This window comes from Oryx dammah, unplaced genomic scaffold (assembly GCF_014754425.2).
Source record: "Oryx dammah isolate SB20612 unplaced genomic scaffold, SCBI_Odam_1.1 HiC_scaffold_26, whole genome shotgun sequence".
Classification (NCBI taxonomy): domain Eukaryota; kingdom Metazoa; phylum Chordata; class Mammalia; order Artiodactyla; family Bovidae; genus Oryx; species Oryx dammah.
Window position 1 is genome coordinate 44,343,689 of NW_024070210.1, and position 19,291 is coordinate 44,362,979.

The window sequence follows — 19,291 nt, forward strand, 5'->3', positions numbered from 1 at the left end:
TCCTCTAGTTTCAAGGGCTCCTTCTCATTTAGCTGAAAGGTCAGCGGTGGCAAACCTCATTTAGAAGCCTGCCTTAGCACTTGACCTTTAACGCGTTTGCCTTCTTCCTTGGCTGTTGCTTTCTAGTCCATCCATCTTCGGGTCCAGCTTCCTAATTCCCAGGGGATGGGGAAGTCTTGTTCCTCTAGGCCGTCCAGTCCCGTGCACGTAGTAGGTGTGCAGCAAACGCTCACAAAGAGTTTGACCACCATGTGCTCTAACGCTGGGGCAAGTAGCAGAGCGAAGAGAGCCTGTCTGCTCACCTCCTGGCCAGCTCCCTAGCCCAGCCCAGCGCATCCAACCGGAGGCGGGGGACAAGCCCGCGTACTTCTCTTGCCGCCCCCGCGGCGCACCAAGCCCAGTCACGGGCGTTGGAAATTCCGGCGCGTGCCGGCGCGCTGGGCCGGGCGGGGGCGGGGGAACCCGTGGAGTGAGCCTGTGACGTACGGGGGCGTGGCTCCAGAGCCTCCGCCCCCTCTTCCTCGCCCTCTCTCGCGGGTCGGGGTTACATGGCGGCGACTGCGGCAAAGCGAGAGCCTCGGAGACGCCGCTGCCGCCAGCACAGCCGGAGACCTGAGCCGACACTGGGGGCTGTCCGTGGGCCCTGCACTCCCTCAATGAGTCGGAGAAGTCCGGTAGGTATATATGTGTGCGTGTGCGGGGCGCGCCGGCGGGGCGGCTCAGGAGGGCGCCGCGGCGGGCCCGGCGGCTGAGCCGGCTCTCGCCTCCATTGTGTGTGACCCTCCGGCGGCCGTCGCTCAACAAAGGCGCTTTTGTTCCGTCTCCCGCCCGCCCTCGGCCCGCCCGCCGGCTCGCTCTCTCGGGCCTGGCCGGCGCGTCCTCCCGCGGGCCGCCGGCGGCGGGCCGGGGTCCCCGCGTGGGGCCGGCGGAGCGGCCGGCGCGCCCCTCCCACCCGGCACGCCCCTCGCGGGTCGGGGTGCAGGGCCCGGCCGTGCGCGCCCGCCTCGGGCCCGGCTTGCCGGCTGCCTCCCGACCGCTTACGTCTGGCTCCGCAGGTTCGAAACCCGGCCCGGCCGGCGGCGGGCTGACGCGGGGCGGCGGCCGGGAGGGGCTACTCGCCCCAGCAGCGTGAGGTGGCGCGGAGTCTAGCTTTCCTGGCACGCCGCCTTTCGAAATGCTCCCGCGTCTCCTCCCCCATCCCACTCCGGTGACTCGGCCTCAGCTGACTCCGGCCGGGCAAAGTCTCCCAGTGCACAAGGCACATTGCGTAGCGCGCCGCTCACTCGACTCGGCGCGGAGCCCCGAAGTCCTCTGCCCGAGTTGAATCTGGCCGCTAAGGAGGTACAGAAAAACTCCTCCAAATCGGAATTCCTAATTTCTTCCCCCTCCCTCTACTACAGTCTTGTCTGAGCTGCGTTCGGGACGCGCAGCGGTGGTGGTCCGTGCAAGTCCGCAAATGAAAACTTGTTTTGTCGGTTCACTGAAAAAGGGCTTCCTCGCTTCTCGGTGCATTTTTCTCTGACTTGGCGAGGCTCGTTGATAAGTAAGGATTTTTTTTGGCCGCTTTTTGTTCCTTGATTGGTAAGACTGGTTCAGGTGTTAGGTGGGAGCGCTCCAAAGCAGGATCTTTCCGATTCCTTTCCTTTTTATTTCTGCCTTTGCTCGCTCATTGGGAAAGGTCCACTAACGTGAGGTATTGCATTTGCAGCACAATTCGTGTTCTTTTCCTTCATCGCTAAAAATGCCTTCCAAAGTCAGTCTATTTTTTTTTTTTTTTACAGATACAAGATGATTTATCAAGGGAAAGAAAAATTAACAGGGGACAGAATAGAGCGATAACAGCTTCAGAGTACTTTTCCGATTGAGTCGTCTAGCCTTGCTATTTTTTAAAGCTCTGATGGGACGCATCCTCTCTCTTGAACGTTGGGGAACTGAAATGGAAAGAGTAGTCTAATTAGAAGATTGAAGGGATCAAACAGGACTGGGCCCTGAAAGGAAATTGCCTCTAGAGTTTCTTCTTAGAATGTCAGATATTTATGTTTGAAATAGGCTTGCTAATCGGTGGCAGAGACTTTACATTTCTTGAATGGGTAGTTGTTCAGACATGTTTAGGAAGGGCTTGCTATGTGCCAAGGAGCAGAGAGTCCTTTCACATATATGTGCTACATCACTGAGTAAGAATTGCCTTGTGAAACTTGTAAAATTGCCTATTGGTGTCCTGAATTCAAGAATTGCAGTCGTCTAGGAAATATACCAGATTTGAGCAGGACGTGTTTTAATCACCTAAGAATTACTGTTAGAAAAAGAGCTCTGGGAAGTGGAGGATTATTTATAAAAACCTTTATCTATGGCCATATTTTGTAGTTATTTGCAAAAGAGGATTAAAAATGTTTGCTACTTTCTGTGATTAAGAAAGAATCCAGAGAAGATTGATTTGAAGATCAGTTAATTTTGCGATAGAAAAAGTACATGTTCTAATGACAAATGTTAGTACTAAAAGTGTTGCAGCATTTTGCATAAGTTCGTTTAAACATCGTGAGAATTCATAACTGAGAAAAGAGTAAGGTTTGCTGACTCAGGGTACATTGCTGAGGGGATGGGGTCGGGTAGGAGGAAGCTTCGAAGTGCTGCAAGTTTTGAGTTGGGTGATGACTCATCCTGCCCACGGACTGCTATGTGGCCCTTTTTTTTTTTATACACTGTATTTTTTTTTAAATGATAGGCTAAAATGCTCTTGTCTACATTATAATTCTCTCTCACACAGAGGAGCCACAGATTCTCTAAAAAAGTAATGGCTTCTAAAATTGCATTTTAAAGGGATATCATATATTCTGCAGGTGGAATTTGGTAACATTTGTTGAAAAGAAAGGTAAAATTAATTGCTAGTCAGTTGGGGCAATGAAATATTTGATCCTATGGGTTGGCCAAAAAGTACGTTTGGGTTTTCCTGTAAAATGTTAGGTGAAAACCGGAGGGAACTTTTTGGCCAATGCCACAGCAGTTCCTTGGCTGTTGATGAGAGAGATTTCTTATGGATGTTTTTACAGATAGTACTTTTACGGTATAGATAGAAATTAACCATTTTGTTTTCATTGGTAATGTAAAAGTTAACTTTGTACTATCTAGAAGTTAGTTTGAATTGTAAAAGTACAGCAGTGTTTAATCAGATACAGCTCTGAACGTGAGCATTTCACTTTGGTGGAATTATATATAGTGCTTTCTCCTTTTTTCTAATCTGTATTAATTTCATAGACTATAATATATAATAATTTAGTTTAAAAGTTAAAATAGGTGTTGTTATAGGCACTGTTTTTTCATCAGTCCTTTTCTTAGATAAGCTGATTGTACAGTTCCAAATTTAGGATTTACATTGAAATTTGGTAATAAAATATTTTGACTGATTGTAGAAAGCCATTGTTTAGCAGGTTGGCCTAAAATAAGATTGAGAAAAAAAGGGATTGAGAATAAGAATGTGTTTTAAAAATGAGAAGAAAAACTCGCCAGTCTCATTTTTCTTTGTATATACTATTTATCTTCTCAGTGATTTATTTGAATGGTTTTATGGGCAGTAAAGTGTATTAATGTGAATTAAATCTTTGAAGAGATTTTGGAAGAACATTGCATAATTTATAGAGGGGAACTTTAGTAAAGTTTAATTCAAACTTTAAAATATACTTCCTACTAAAGGAAATATAAAAATACAAGTATGAAAGTATTAAAGACTTTCAAAAGCCTTTTAGAGGTTGAACGTGTATTTCCAGTGTGTGTTTGTGTTTTAAGAATGTAGGTAATTACCTGTCATGCTTAATTCAGAATTTATAAACTGGTTGTGTTAGTCTGTCTTCCTTCTATGAGGTATTGACTTATGAAATGATGATGAGCCTCCCTGTTGCTATCCAGTTCTGTGTTTGCATTGCCCACTTGAATTCTATGTTACTTTAGGGCCCCTGTTAAAATAGAACATGCCTCAATAGTAAATTCTTTGTAGCATTGTTGGCTTCCCACTGTCAGCTCCTTCAGCCTGTTTTGTGGGCTGTTAACATTACCCTATAGCCTGCTAGAGATATGGAGATTTTGGTTGGTTTTATTGCTCAGTCCTGACTGAGACTTTACAAAAACAAAAATGTTATTGTAGTAACTGTTTTTTTTTTTCCCCTTGGGAGTTGCTTTTCATGTGGAACTGATGCCTTTAATAGTGGCATGGGCAGCGTCCACCAATGTTTTTTTCCTTCTGAACTGCATATTTGGAAAGTGTAGTGTATCCCTTTTGATATGTTTTAAAAGGTTTATCTTACATAACATGTCCACCTTTTAAATCCATTTCTGAAAAAGTATACAGAAATTGTAGCAAATGACATTTTCCCATTGATTTTCATTTAAATTTTATGTCTTTTTCATAGGGGAAAAAATTTTATTTCAGGAAAGAGACTGTCTCTTCAGAATGTGAGAAATCTATGTGCATTTAATTCTGTACAACCATAACAGTATAAAATGTTAGTTTTTACAGAGGGGTCATGGACATTTTATCTTCCTCCAGGTACATCATTTGACTGCTCAAGGAACTGAGGCCCAGAGTGATCTAAAATCTTGGTACAGGGTGATTTCTGGACCAGTAGTAGTAGCATCATTTGGGAATTAATGCAGCATCCTGACCCCATCTCAAGACTTATTTAGAACCTACAGTTTAACTAGATTCTCGAGTGATTCAAACACATGTTCATTTCTGGAAACACTGCTAAGTGATGCATACATAAGTTGCTCCGCTGGTTAGTGACTGACTTGGAAAACTCAGGTCTTCTGAGTGGCTCTTTCCATTGACTCTCCTGAAAAACATCAAAAGGAAGATTGAGAATCTAATCACTGTCCAGTAGAATTTTCTGTGATGATAGAAGTATTAGTATTTTACTCTGTGTTGTCCAGTGAGATAATCACTGGACACGTGACAGTTGAGCATTTGACAGGTGGCTAGTATACCCAAGGAACTGAATTTTTAATTATATGTATTTCTAATTAATTTATGCTTCGCTGCATGAAGTTAGTGGCTACTGTATTGGACAGCACATATTTAGATGATCTTTGCCCACATTAAGTTTAAAATTATTTAAGCTGTAATTTAATAACTGATTAGGCTTAATTTGGGATTCCCTAATGGCTCAGATGGTCAAGAGTCTGCCTGCAATGTGGGAGGGCTGGGTTCGATCCCTGGATTGGGAAGATCCCCTGGAGAAGGAAATGGCAACCCACTCCAGTATTCTTGCCTGGAAAATCCCATGGATGGAGGAGCCTTGTGGGCAACAGTCCATGAGGTCACAACAAAGTCAGACAGGATTAAGCAACTTCACTTCACTTAGACTTAATTTAATAATTTCCTCCTAATTTACAAATTGGAGTGATGGTAGGTTTCTAACTACCTACACCCGTAAAATGCCTAGGTATTAGTTTAGTAGTTATTATAAAGCAATGCCAATTTTCTGATATACACTGTGTTCAATAGTATAGATAATCTAAGCTGCAAGAATATCTATTTCCCCATTTGTCTCAATCACTTGGATTTAAAAATATTAAAAATAACCTGTTAGGGACTTCCCTGGTGGTCCAGTGGCTGAGACTCCACACTCCCAATGAAGGGGCCTGGGTTCAATCCCTAGTCAGGGAATGAGATCCCACATGCCCCAACTAGAGTGTGCATGCCACAACTGAAAATCCCAAAGGCTGTAACTAAGACCTGGTTTGGCCAAGTAAGTAAATATTTAAAATAAATAACCTGTTAAGTAAATGTTCCTTAATTATCTTATGGATAGCATTGAGGGGACAGTTTTTACCTCTGGCGTAATATCTCCAGGTTTTTTGGCAGCTGCCAGATTGATCTGCCTTTTGTTGTGTTATTTCCAGGTGTAGAAACATTGAGTGTTTCTTAACCTTCCACCTTATGCAGTGGGAAAATTCTAACCCTAGAGTAAGTCAGAGTGACCTGTGTCCAAATCTTGCATGATTTTGGTGAACTTGCTTTATCTTTTGGAGCAAAGTGTTCTTGTTTGTAAAATGAGACTTAAAAGGTAGTGGTTCTGAGTAACAAATAGTTTTTTACTTAGAAAATGTGTGTGTGTACTCAATCATGTCCGATTCTTTGTGAACCCATAGACTGGTAGCCCTCTATTCTCCTCTGTCCATGGAATTTTCTGGTCAAGATTACTGGAGTGAGTTGCCATTTCCTTCTCCAGGCCTGCTTCCAGACCCAGGGATCAAACCCACATCTCCCACTTCTCTTGCATTGTAGGTGATTCTTTACTGCTGAGCCACCAAGGAATCCCCACTTAGAAAATGCCTGGCACTTAATGGACACTCAGTAAATTTGAATTACCTTCCCTTTCTCTTGTTCTGAGCTTCGTGAAGCCTGTATTTAGTTTTATGTTTAAAATTCTGATTTTAAATCTTGTTGGTTCCCACCAATTACATGGCTTTTTGCCTTGCTTCATTCATGTGTATCCCTAGTACATTCCTCCACTTGTGCTCTGAATCCCTTCACTTGATTTTTTTTTTTTTTTAAGAATTTTTTGATGTGAACCATTTTTAAGGTCTTTATTAAACTTGTTACAATATTGCTTCTGTTTCACGTTTTGGTTTTCTGGCCAAGAGGTATGTGGGATCATAGCTCCCTGACCAGGGATCGAAGCATCACCCCCTGCATTAGAAAGTGAAATCTTAACCACTGGACCACCAGGGGAATCCCATTCTCTTAACTTCTTAAGGACTCCTCTCTTGCCTGCCTCATGAATTTTGCCCCTTCTATTGGACTGTCTTTGAAAAAGTGAAAAGTAAAAGTACCAATTCAACTCTTTGCAACCCCATGGGCTGTAGCTTTCCAGGCTCCTCTGTTCTTGGAATTATCTAGGCAAGAATACTGCAGTAGGTAGCCATTCCTTTTTCCCGGGGATCTTCTTGACCTAGGGATCGAACCGGTATCTTTATTGATATACAGATGTGCTTAGAGAGCTATACTAAACAGTAGCCACTAGCCACATTTGGCTATTTAAACAAAAATTATCAGTTCCTTAGTCATGCTAATTACATTTTACTTGCTTGGTATCCATGTGTAGCTATTGGCTTCTGTACTGGACAGTGTAGACACAGAGTAGAAATCTCTTACAAACCCTCTCCTGATTCCACATTTTTCTCTTCTAGCTATTGCCTCATTTCTCTAGCCCACTTTCAAGCATATTTTCAAGAACTGTCTTTGTGTTCTTGTTCTACTTTGCTTTGTTCTTCAACTCCAGACTTCTGTCACCATCTCACCACTGAAAGTACTCTAGTCAGAGTTACCAGCGATACCATTTACCAAATCCATCTTAAGGGATCTTATAGCAGCATTCAGTATTGTTAACAGTTTCCTGCCTATTCACCTGCTTCTCTTAGTTTATGGGACACATACTTTTTTTCCTCCTACTTCACACCTTGTCATACATTAACAGGTTTCTCTCTCCTCTCCTGCCTCTAAATATTGGCATATCCCAGAGGTTGGTCTGGGCTTTCCTGGTAGCTCAGCTGGTAAAGAATCCACCTGCAGTGTAGGAAACCTAGGTTCAGTTCCTGGGTTGGGAAGATCCCATGGAGGAGGGCATGGCAGACCACTCCAGTATTCTTGTCTGGAGAAACCCCATGGACAGAGGAGCCTGATGGGCTACAGTCTATGGGGTTGCAAAGAGTTGGACACGACTGAGCGACTAAGCACACAGAGGTTAGTCCTGGACTTTCTTCCCCTTCTCTTAGTTCTTTCCATAGATGATCTCACTCAATTTAGTTTTTAAAATACTATCTATATGTCAATAATTATCAAATATATGTTTCTGGTTTAAATATCTCACCTGAATAGACTTAATGTGTCCGGAATAGAAGAACTCCTTCTCTTATAGTGTTATCCCAGTCTCCCCCATCTCAGTAATTGGCACCTAGGAGTTATGCTTAAAACCTATGTTTTCCTGTATCATCCACCATAGGTTGTCCTCCTTTTCTTCCTCATTTCTACCAGCATGGTCTCAGTCTCCATTATCTCATGTGGCCTGCTGAAATAGCTTTTAACTGGTCTCTGCTGTCACTTGACCATCTTCAGTGCATTCTTCTCCCAGTAGCTAGAATTATCTTGGAAACATGGAAGTGCAACCCTGCCAGTTGTCTGCTTAAAATTCTTCCATAGCTTTCTTAGTTATAAAATTCAGAATCGCGCCTCTTGTTCGCATCAGTCCCTGCTCCCTTTACTAAGGACGCCGTCAGTACACTGGCTTCTTTTCTTTTCCTCCACAATTCCAAGTTACATCCTGATCTAGATTGTATTTGCTTTCCCCTCTGTTTGGGATCCTCTTTTTCCATCTCTTAGTAGTGCTGCTTCTGTCTTACTATTCAGGCTTCAGCATCTTAGATGGCCATTTCCGAGCCACTCCATCAGAGCACTTGGCCAAACCTGAAGCGATACTGCTTGTTAGTCTTTTCTCATTAGAGTGTAAACTGTGTGGAAGCAGAAGAACCTTAATTGTCTTATTTTCCACTGTGCCATAGAGCAGTGCTTGACACATGCCAAGTGCTCAGTAAATTTTTGTGCACCTATAGAATGTTTGGCTCCCTTAAATTTCTGAAGGGAAAAAGTATGTTAAAGATTGCATTGTAGTCATTGTAAGATGATTCTGAACTGAGTTTTTTAGCTCTCTGTACATTATTGGTACAGTTGCAAAAACTTAAATGAGACCTGAGTATTAGATGGTAATACTATGCCAGTGTCAGTTCTCTGATTTTGATTGTATTCTGGTTATGCGGAAGAATGTCTTGTCTATAAGAGACATACTAGGGTTGGGAAGGAAGGTGTAGTGTACTTGTCAATAAATTACATTACTATTAGAAAGAAGATCATGGGCTTTGGACTGAAACCTGAGGTTCAAATTCTGGCTCTCAGTGTGTGTGACTTTTAATGCATTATTTAAATTCTCTAAAAATCTCAGGACCCATTTTGCAGTGTTGTTAGGATTTAGTGCAAGGGTAATATGCTTCACACACAATACATTCTTATGCTTGCTGTTGTTCTATATTAAAAAAAAATCTATTCTCATGTTCGGTGCTGAGACTTCCTTTATAATCCAAATTTTTTTCATTAATTACTTTTATAAGAGCTGATAATGTAAGATAAATATATACCAGATGGTGTTATTTATATCCTCAAGTTAAAACTTTCTGAACTGTATTCCATAATGTAGTTTTAAAATTCTTAAAAACTGTGTACTTTTAAGTTAAAAAGTAGAGCCTCTCAAAATTATTTCAATTAAAATATGTGGGAAAAAATAATAAAATATGTGTCTTTGTCTTGAGTAACATGGTAAATTTTTATCTTCTTTGAAATTGTCAGTGCATCTGTGGTATTTAAATGCTAATATATTAGTTTGTATTATTATTGATGTAAAAATACACAAAAACTGCCTAGCAAAATGAATCATCACTTATAATTGGTGATTTATTTAGTTTTCTCTTTTTCTTTCCCTTCACTCCCCTTGATGGGATATTATTAAGTAAACATAGTGACCAAAAAGGAACTTGCCAGGTGGCTAAGTGGTAAAGAATACACCTGCCAAGGCAGGAAATGCACGAGATGTGGATTCGATCCCTGGGTCAGGAGGTCCCCTGCAGAAGGAAGTGGCAAACCAGTCCAGTATTCTTGCCTGTAAAATTCCATGGACAGAGAAGCCTGGCAGGCTACAGTCCATGGGGTCGCAAAGGAGTTGAACATGACTCTTGACTAAAACAACACATACAGCAACGACAAATGACCAGAAAGGGAGAAGGTGTTTAAGGATGACCGCGGAGCCTTTTTATTTTTTCAGTGTGTTATTTTCACAGTCTAACTAACACTGCAGACCTGAAGACCGCATGATTCAGGTTACCCTTGTAACCCACTGTGCTCTTAGGTTTCACTTCTACATATGCTGTGACCCCAGTACCTTACTGCTTTTGCTTTAAACAGTCAGTAGGCTCTTAAAGACATTTAAACATGTGGACTGTGTTTTTTGTTTTTTTTTTTTTAAGGCTTTTTGTTTTTTCCAATTATTTATGCTTTCTGTAGATCTTCCATATGGTTCATCTTCATGATAACAAACTTAAGATTTCTTGTAATGGGAATCTATTGGAGACAAATTCTTTTCACTTTTTTCTCTTTGAAAATGTTTTTGTTTTGTTCTTTTTGAAGTATATTTCCCTCAGTGTAGACTTCTGGGCTGGTCGTTTCTTTTGACACTTGAGAGATGATTTCTGTTGTCTTTAGCTTTTGTGTTTGTCAACCTTTGTTCCTATTGTTTTTCCCTAGTATATACTTTTTTCTCTTTCATAGTTGCTTTTAAGAGTTGCTCTTTACCAGGACTTCCCTGGTGGCTCAGACGGTAAAGTGTCTTGCTTACAATGTGGGAGACCTGGGTTCGATCCCTGGGTTGGGAAGATCCTCTGGAGAAGGAAATGGCAACCCACTCCAGTACTCTTGCCTGGAAAATCCCATGGACAGAGGAGCGTTGTGGCCTACAGTCCATGGGGTCGCAAAGAGTCAGACACTACTGAGCGACTTCACTTATTCCCACTCTCTAACTAGATATGAGTTTCTTTGTATTTATCCTGCTTGCAGTTCATTGACCTTCCAGGTCTGTGAGTTGATGTCTTTATCAGTTTAGGGAAGTTTTTGCCCATTGTCTCATCACATACTTCTGCCCTGTCAGCTTTATAAATCATGTCAACTTTCTGAACTACTTTTCAGCCTTTCTGCTGGCTCTTTGGATTGCTTGGACATTTTCTTTGATTTCCAGTAACACCTCAGGTTTTCTTTACATCAGGTTTTTGCCCATTTTCTTAGGAAGAATATTTGCCTTATACTCGAGTGCCTTTGAGGGATTTATCTCATACTTCCTGTCTTGACCTCCATCTTGAGAGGGCTATCTGTCTTGGACAAAATGGATGCCTATATGCTTCATGGGGTTTTCTCTCAGCTTTCCTGACTTGGCTTCAGACTTGCACTCTTAGTGAAGACCTATGGGGAAGGATTGGGAGCTAGGGCTTGTAACTGGGCTTCCTCTGAATTCTAATCTGTTACCTGAACCCGCATGCGGCAAATATCATTGTTTATAAATTTGACTGGTTTCTTCTTCGTCCTGTTGGTGGAAAATATCTTGTTCTCTTGCAACTTTATGAGAAATGAGAATAGCCATGGTCTCTTGTGTTAGGAAGGGCTTGACATTTTCTAGAGTTCTTTGCATCCTTAGCTTTCTGATGTATTTCTTAATTACAGTTCTGTAGCTTACTCAGTTTATCATGGTTTATCAGGAGAGAGTAATGGTGTCTTGCAACTTTCTGCATTTTAATCAGAAGTGGAAGTCCTGAGTCTTTCACTAAACTTAAAATATGTTGGAGCTAGAAGAGACTGTAGAAATCATGGAGTTTCGCTACATCATTTTCCTGATGAGGAACTGAGACATAGTAATATGAGAGGCTTTGATTACAAAGCTAGTTTAGCCACAGATCCTGGACTAAAGTTCAGATCACTTTAGTTCATGTTTGTTTGTTTTTAATATGAGGTTAGTGACATCAGATGAGAAGTTTTTAACAGTATCAGACTGTCATGTGACTCTGATAAGAGACTAACGCTATTTTTTTTTTTTTTTTTTAATTTGGCTGCATCAGGTCTTCGTAGCGGCTCACAGGCTCTAGAACTCAGGCTCAGTCGTTATGATGCCTGGGCTTTATTGCTCCATAGCATGTGGAATCTTCTGGGACCAGAGATTAAACCTGTGTCCCCTGCATTGGAAGGTAGATTCTTAACCACTCGACCAACAGGGAAGTCCCTACTTACACTATTTTCTGTCTTACAAGCTTTTTTGTTTAGGTTTGGAGAAAATGAGAAACAAAAGAGAAAAGATATTCCAGAAAAGCTATATGCCATTCTGAATAATTTTTTTTGAATTGGGCACACTCTTAAGTAAGCATGTGGTTGTCTCTATTTGGTGGGGATCCAGACATGTTTTATGTGGCCTTGCGCAATGGGACCTTCTTCAGACCCTCACCAGGGTTAGCTCAGAAGTGACAGCTGTTGTATTTGATGCCAGTCTGGAAAGCTGTGGTGGTTTTAGATTCTCCTAACATGGGATAAAGAACAGTACAATCGGAGAGTACAGGCATGATCTTCCATATCTTCACAATACCTACCTGCTAGGCTAGCAGGACTTTTTACAGAGTCCTGCTCATCTGGTTATATAGGGCACTGCTTAAGTGGTGCAGACCCTCTCCATTACCTCAGCAAAACAAACTAGGAGCTATAACAGAGCTAACGTTTTTCTGTTTCTTCAGTCCAACTGGGTTGCAATCAATTGCTTTCTTCATGTGTTGGCAGACCTATATGTTCACCATAGGGTGAGACTCCTGGGCTAATGGCTGGAAAGGAAAGCACCATATCTGGAGTCATCACTGATGTTCCCACATGGTAGGTCAGAATGTGATCAGATTCTGAAAAAAATGAGTGTAGAGCTTGCGTTCTCCAAAGCTTTCTCCTACCAAGTAGAATACGTTATTTACATTAATTCATTCAATAGTGTTTAAGGTGCCTACCATCAGGAGCTATTCTCAGAAAATGTCAGTAAAGGTACTTAGTCCCAAACCTTTAAAAATAGAACTGCAGCAAGGGGGAAGGGAGTGGTGCCCTAGAAAATGAAGATTCGAGGATTTGAAGATTAGAGGGTAGATTAAAAGAGACTGGGGATGGATGGCAAAAGACAAAGGAAGGAAAATGCTATAGAAAAGAGAATCTACTACAATGGAATCTATTGCAGTGGAATACAATGCTCTAGGAGTACGTGCTCCATGAGGCGCCTTTTTTTTTTTTAACTATTTTGATCCCTTCTATACCTTAATACCTAAGACAGTGCCTGGCATTTGATAAGCACTCAAGGTTTTGTTGAATAAAAATGTAGTGGATGGATGGAAGAATTGAAACAAACAGTGAAACCTCTTAAAAATTGCTTCTGGGCCATTTTGGGATTGCATTTCCTTACTGCATTGAAGTTGGTGCCACCATGTGACCTGCTTTGGTCAGTAAAATATGAGTAGAAGTGAAGTGTATGATTTGTTGGACGAAGGTTTATGAATCATTGGGGCTGTCCAGGTGGATTGGTGGTAAAGATCCTGCCTCCCAGTGCAGGAGATGTGGGTTCTATCCCTGGATCAGGAAGATCCCCTGGAGGACATGGCAACCTACTCCAGTATTCTTGCCAGGATAATCCTTAAGACAGAAGAGCCCAGCGGGCTACAGTCCATGGAGTTGTGAACAGCTGGACATGACTGAGCACGCACAACGTTACGTATCAGTGAGATACTCTCATTTCTTTCCCTCTGGCACATTGAGAGGCTGTGATAGAGGTGATATAGCTCCTTCAGGAGTTTGGATAACAGCTATGTTTCACTTGTTGCATGAGCCAGACTTAAAAAGTCTTTTTACTCACTGAGGTTTGGGGGTTATTTGTTACTGTAACACTGTATAACCTGTCTCTCGACTACTATAGAAATTTGTATTCCTTTTTGTTTGGTTGGAATCGTCAAAGATTTCCAAAGGTACTTGAAGAAGAAGGATGCTCAAGTGTCTTCTGCTTATGTATTTGCCCCAGTGTTTCCTTGCCATTGGTTAGGAGAAGAGTCTTAGAAATGACGGCTCTGGCAGGAGGAAGATAGGAAGGGGTTGAAGGGTTAATATAATTATTTTAAATTTTCCAGCCATAAATTTGTAGATGGGATTGTGTTTGTTTAATGTTAATTTTATAGCAATGTCAATCACAGTTCCACCATTCTGGGTGTCCTACTGTATTAAGTGGGAGCAAAAACTAGTCAGGTTAGAAAATTATACTGTGCTTTCATAGGTCATAGACTTTTAGAATTGGAAGGGTCTTTAGAGATCGTGTGACTAGTTTATCTGGTCTGTAAAGTTCTGATATTCCAATGTGAGTACCTAGAGTAAATAGCAACTAGATAAGAGCATCAAAATAAACATATGACGTTTATCTTATAATGGCCTTTTAAATGGTTGAAGTCCCTAATGTTAAAATGCATTTAGGCAAAGGTTCAGACAATTTAAGAACAGAAGTTAGGACTAGAAGAGAAGTTTTTAAAAAACTGGTTACTTTGTTGGAAGCTATGTAAGCATCCATCTTTGAAAATCTGTCTCTGTAGCTAATGGTAGTTACTGATAGTAGGCAAAAGCCTCTTCGGTTTTGATGCTTAAGTGTTAAGGTCCTCCCTCTCACACTGAGTTCCTGAGATAATTCACTGACACTGGTTTGCACTTCGGACCTCCTTGAGGCCCAGATCCTGAGAGGGGTCCCTGATAACTGAGGGCTACCCAGCATTAGGAGTAAGAGCTTTGTCAGGAATGCCTATGAGCAAGCAGTTAAGCTGTAGTCTTTGGCCTTCTCTGCCCTGGAAGCTTAGTAGCTTTGATGAGAGCTTGAGAACATGATCTTAGGGAAGGGTGAATTTGCTATAACAACACCTCTCTGTGCCAGGGTTAGGAAACAATCCTAGGTGAATGTAAGTAGAGCTCAACCTTTCCCTTCTCTCCAAAAGTAACTGAGCTTTGGCTGAGATGTGAGGCTGGCTGAATGCCGGTTAACTCGGGTTACTCAGTTGACCCTGGAGAAGAGCTAAATAGGCAAGAGCTGGTGAGGGGTGGGGGTGAGTGAGTGAGTGAATGTGATCAGGCCAGATGACCCAAGTCAGCATTTAACCTGAGAAGCAGCAGAATAGAAGATGGAAGAGAATATCAGGCAAATAACCTTTATATTTAAGGCCCTCACCTCAAACTTTGTACTTGCTGACACTGACCAAGTTACTGTTCCTGGATAAGAAAGGAAAGAAAATCGAATTTCTGTAGAACGTGGAAGTGAGGCTGCTGCTGCTGCTGCTGCTGCTAAGTCGCTTCAGTCGTGTCTGATTCCGTGCAACCCCATAGACGGCAGCCCACCAGGCTCCCCCGTCCCTGGGATTCTCCAGGCAGGAACACTGGAGTGGGTCGCCATTTCCTCCTCCAATGCATGAAAGCAGAGTGATGTTATTCTACTGTCTTTTTAATTTCTTTCTTTTGTGTTTTATGACTTCATACACTTAGGCCTGACTCAGTACCTGCATTTCTCTTGGTGATGGAGTGAGCTAAGTGACAGAAAGCAGGAGGCAATTTAGGGAAGAAAAAGCTCGAGGCAACATTTGTGGCTAATGTAGTTTCAGGGAACTATCTTGTAAGTGTTGGAAGCTGGTACTCAGCCTGGCTACACAGAGAGCTTTTACTTCCATGTTATGGTGAATCACTAAAAGAAGACCAAAGAGCCAACTTGTTATAAATCATTCTCTGCGCTTCATTTTTATTTACCAAATTGTTAAAAACAAAGCAACATCAACTTATCTAATTAAAACCAATGATCTCTCTCCAAGCAACACAGTATCAGCACTCAGATTAGTAGGAATGGGGAACATTGGGAGACACAGAAATTAAAAAGGTGGTGGGAAGGGTCGTTTTAAAGTTTCTGTCCTGTCTTGGTTTTCCCTTTCCTCCCTTGAAGTGTGCAGAAAGTGCAGAACTGCAGATCTTGAGTCTGAGCCTTGAACTTTGCTTTTATGAAGTTAAACATGATAGATGGTGGAGAAAATGGTATAAATGAGACATTTCTAGAGGTCGTTGAGGTGGATGGAGGATGCCCTGACCAGTAATCTGCTGATCCAGTTTACTTGCAGTTGCATGCCCAACGACTGCCTGGTGGTTGTGAAAGATGGAGGTGATTGGACAAGACCAGGATTTGAAATGTAACTGCTGTAAGGGTCATAGTGATAAGGAAGAAGCTGTTTTCATGGTCTCTAAGGAGGAGCATGGGAGGCCTTTGGCTTTTTATGGCTTCCAGAGGCACATATCCTGACTGCTTTAATTAGGTCAGATCACCCAGTGTCTAGGCTCTCCCAGCATCCTGTACTGCTTTTTCCCTTCTGCTTTCCCTTTTTTCCTATTGTTTTTATTGTTTGTTTCCAACTGTACTATAAACTTCATGAGGGCAGGAGTCAAGCCTATTTTTACTTAGCATTTTATCTGCAGTGCTTAGGATGCTGACAAGTACATAACACAATTAGCAAATACTTGCTGAATGGAGGGGACTGAATTGGAAGCATTTACTAGATCCACTTTATCATACAGAGGTATGGCATTACCTCCAACTTACTGATTAAGGTGGGCTCACTTTTCAAGCTCCTGGATGAAAAGGTGCTAAAAAGCTTTTGGTCTAACAGATACTGAAGGACTTTGAAGAACACTACTCACAGAGCAGTGAGGCAACTACACAGGCAAGCACTCCCCAACGCTTCCTCTGCCACTCCCCCATCCCAGTTTTTTTATTGGTACAGTCCTCGCTGTCTGGTGGAATTACAGTTTAGTTGATAAATATTACATTCTTTCTTTAGATTGTGGTCTCATATTTCTGTAAAGTTTGCTCAAGGCTTTCAGTATAGGCATCATCTGAGTCTGTAGTGAGAACTCTGCAGCTCTCAGCCTAGGCACAAGCTCTTACCTTCCCTGAAATGAATTTTTCCCATTCTTTAGCCCTGTAAATGATGACCAGTGTCTTTGAGATTTCCGAAAGGGCATTCTCATCCTTACATTTGTTTCTGGTCTGTAATGCTTCTTGATCTCACTGAGATTGAAAAGGGGCTGATATGGATGGAGGTCTTGAGTCTTCAATTCATCCTCTGAATGGAGTTTCTACTGTAGTACTTTTCTCGTGGATGAGAGTGGTGGTGTTTTAGCGAAGCGTTATTTCTGCTTGTCTCTGATTGCTGTGTTAGTGAACTAGAAGCTTATGAGAGTACTTAGAGGTTTTAGTATTCTTATGTCAAGTCTGTTAAACAGACATAAAAATGTACATTTATCAAAAACTTAAAACTTGACTGAGCTTTAAGGAATTGTCTACATCAGGGCAAGAGGGATCATTTATCTACTTAGTTTCTGAGTTATTCGTATTATCATTTTCTCTTTCACACAGTTATTTTTTGTATTTATGGATCTCAGAATTGGAGATTTGCTCAGATTGAAGCATATGCTGTTACCTTATTTTATTTTTCAGGATCATATATTTCTACATGTGAAGTATATAGAAATATGAATGAAGCAGACAGGGAAATAAGGTAGATTCCTCTTGTATAGAAGCTTCACCACTGTGAAATAGCGGATTTGTTTGGTCCTAGCAATTCTTAAGCCACACCTGAAGGTGATTGGAAGTTGTCGTGTATTCAGGTTCAGAATGGACAGCTTTATTTCATTCACTGATAAAGTCTCTTCTGCCTTTAGATAATTATAATTAGCTCTTTGAACCAAGGATTATTGCAGCTGTCCTGTTTCCAGCCCTTTCAGACTCATTATTGAGAAAATAGCATTGTATATGCAGCTATACTAGCTTTAAGGTCAAAAGTCAGCAGCAGGAAGCCTTTCCGTTTAAGGGTTTAGACTGTATTACATGCTTATAGGCGTGTGTTAATACGTTTAAGTGAGCTACTACATTGGTCTCCTAGTTGGTTCTGGAACATGAAACAAATGCTCATCTTAGTGTATTTATTTATGCCTAGTAGCTTTATGATGTTTTTACTTTTTTCCAGTATTTTATGATAAATTTATTTTATTTTGATTTTTTAAAACTTTTTATTTTATATTGGAGCCCCCTCTGTCTATAACAGTTACTTCCACATAACATCCTTAAGGCCCATCCACCTCCTTACTTCCTCCCTTAGAGCTTGGCTCCAGTAACACCTTATCAGAGAGGCATTTCCTCACTACCCTCTTTGTCTCTTTTCTCTATTTTATTTTTCCATACCACTTATTGCCATTTTTTGTCTGCCTGCGTTTCCCCCTATAATATGAACTCTTCATTTACATTCTACCTAACTCTATAACATTCTAATAATTTGTCATACTTCAGTTGTTTTTTAAAAAATAACACATTAAAGATTGGTTGAAGCATGCTGTGTAATCCCCCCGCCCCATTCTTGTTTCTTTCTTCATTCCTAAGGTGATTATTATCTTTCATTTGTTATTTATCAGTCTTATGTTTTTATACTTTTGCTACATCTGAATGTACCTTAAAATAGCTTTATTTTGCATGTTTATCCACCTGCTATAACTAGTTGCAGCATGTATATTTCTGTATGCAGTTTGCTTTTTAAATTTAGTGTATATTTGATGATTTCTGCCATATTCATTTTTACTGTTATATAGTAGTTCACTGTATGACTATAACTCATTTATTCTTATTGTTGAAAGTTTAGGCTATTTTTGTTATTTTGCTATTCCAAAAAAAAAAAAAAGAACATCTGTATATCCATTTGCAAGCACTTCTCTAGGGAATTTTCCTTGAAGAAAAGTTGCCAAGTCATAGGTATGATATTTATTTATTTACTTACATATTTACTTATGCCAGATTGTTTTTTGATGTTCTTACTCTTTCCCAATATTTTATGATAACTTTATTTTGTTTTAATTTTTTATTAACTTTTTATTTTAAATTGGAGTATAACTGATTAATAATGATGTGAGAGTTTCAGGTGGACAGCAAAGGGACTCAGCCATGCATGTACATGTATCCCTTCTCCCCTAAACTGTCCCCTCCCATCCTGGCTGCCGCGTAATGTTGAGCAGAGTTCTCTGTGCTCTGCAGTAGGTTCTTGTTGGTTATCCATTTTAATTATAACATTTTGTATACACGTCAGTCCCAAACTCCCTAACTGTCCCTTGTAAACTCTCACCATTTTTGTAGGAAAGTTCCTGTTTTTCCACATTCCTCTTCAGACTTGATATTTGCAGTTGAGACACTTCATTCAAACTATTTTTCCAATCTGAAATGTCTTCTTCATGAAGTAGTTTGATATTCTTGATCATCAGTGAAGTTAAACATTTCATAGGCTTTATTCATTGGTTTATTCACTGTTTAAGTTCACCTCTTTGTAAGTGAACTTACGAAGTTCACCTTGTAAGTTTAAGAGCATGTTTGGCAAATTTCTTATTTGTACTGCTACAGTTTTGTTCATTAGGTATTGTCAGGCATTAACTCTGTCAGGCAGAGTTAATAAATAAACATGCCCTTTAATGAACTAACACTTTAAGTTATTATATATGTATTTTTAGAAAAACGTTGCAAATGCTTTACTGAAAAATTCTAAAGAATTCTGTAAAAATATTATGAACTTTTCCTTTGCTCATTGGCATTTA

At 40.8% G+C, this 19,291-nt stretch overlaps 1 protein-coding gene across 4 annotated transcripts in view; it reads left to right on the forward strand.

Moving 5' to 3' along the window:
* Positions 1-487: 487 nt before the first annotated feature.
* Positions 488-19,291, forward strand: part of MAPK6 (mitogen-activated protein kinase 6) — a 33,438-nt gene continuing 14,634 nt past the window's right edge. Inside the window, exon 1 of one of the 4 annotated variants that reach the window (XM_040226531.1) lies at positions 488-674. The gene's annotated coding sequence lies outside the window, so the exon portion shown is untranslated. Of the gene's footprint in view, positions 675-1,247; positions 1,342-12,391; positions 18,462-19,291 lie in introns of those variants that run through there. The other 3 variants (XM_040226534.1, XM_040226532.1, XM_040226533.1) reach the window with 3 other exon arrangements.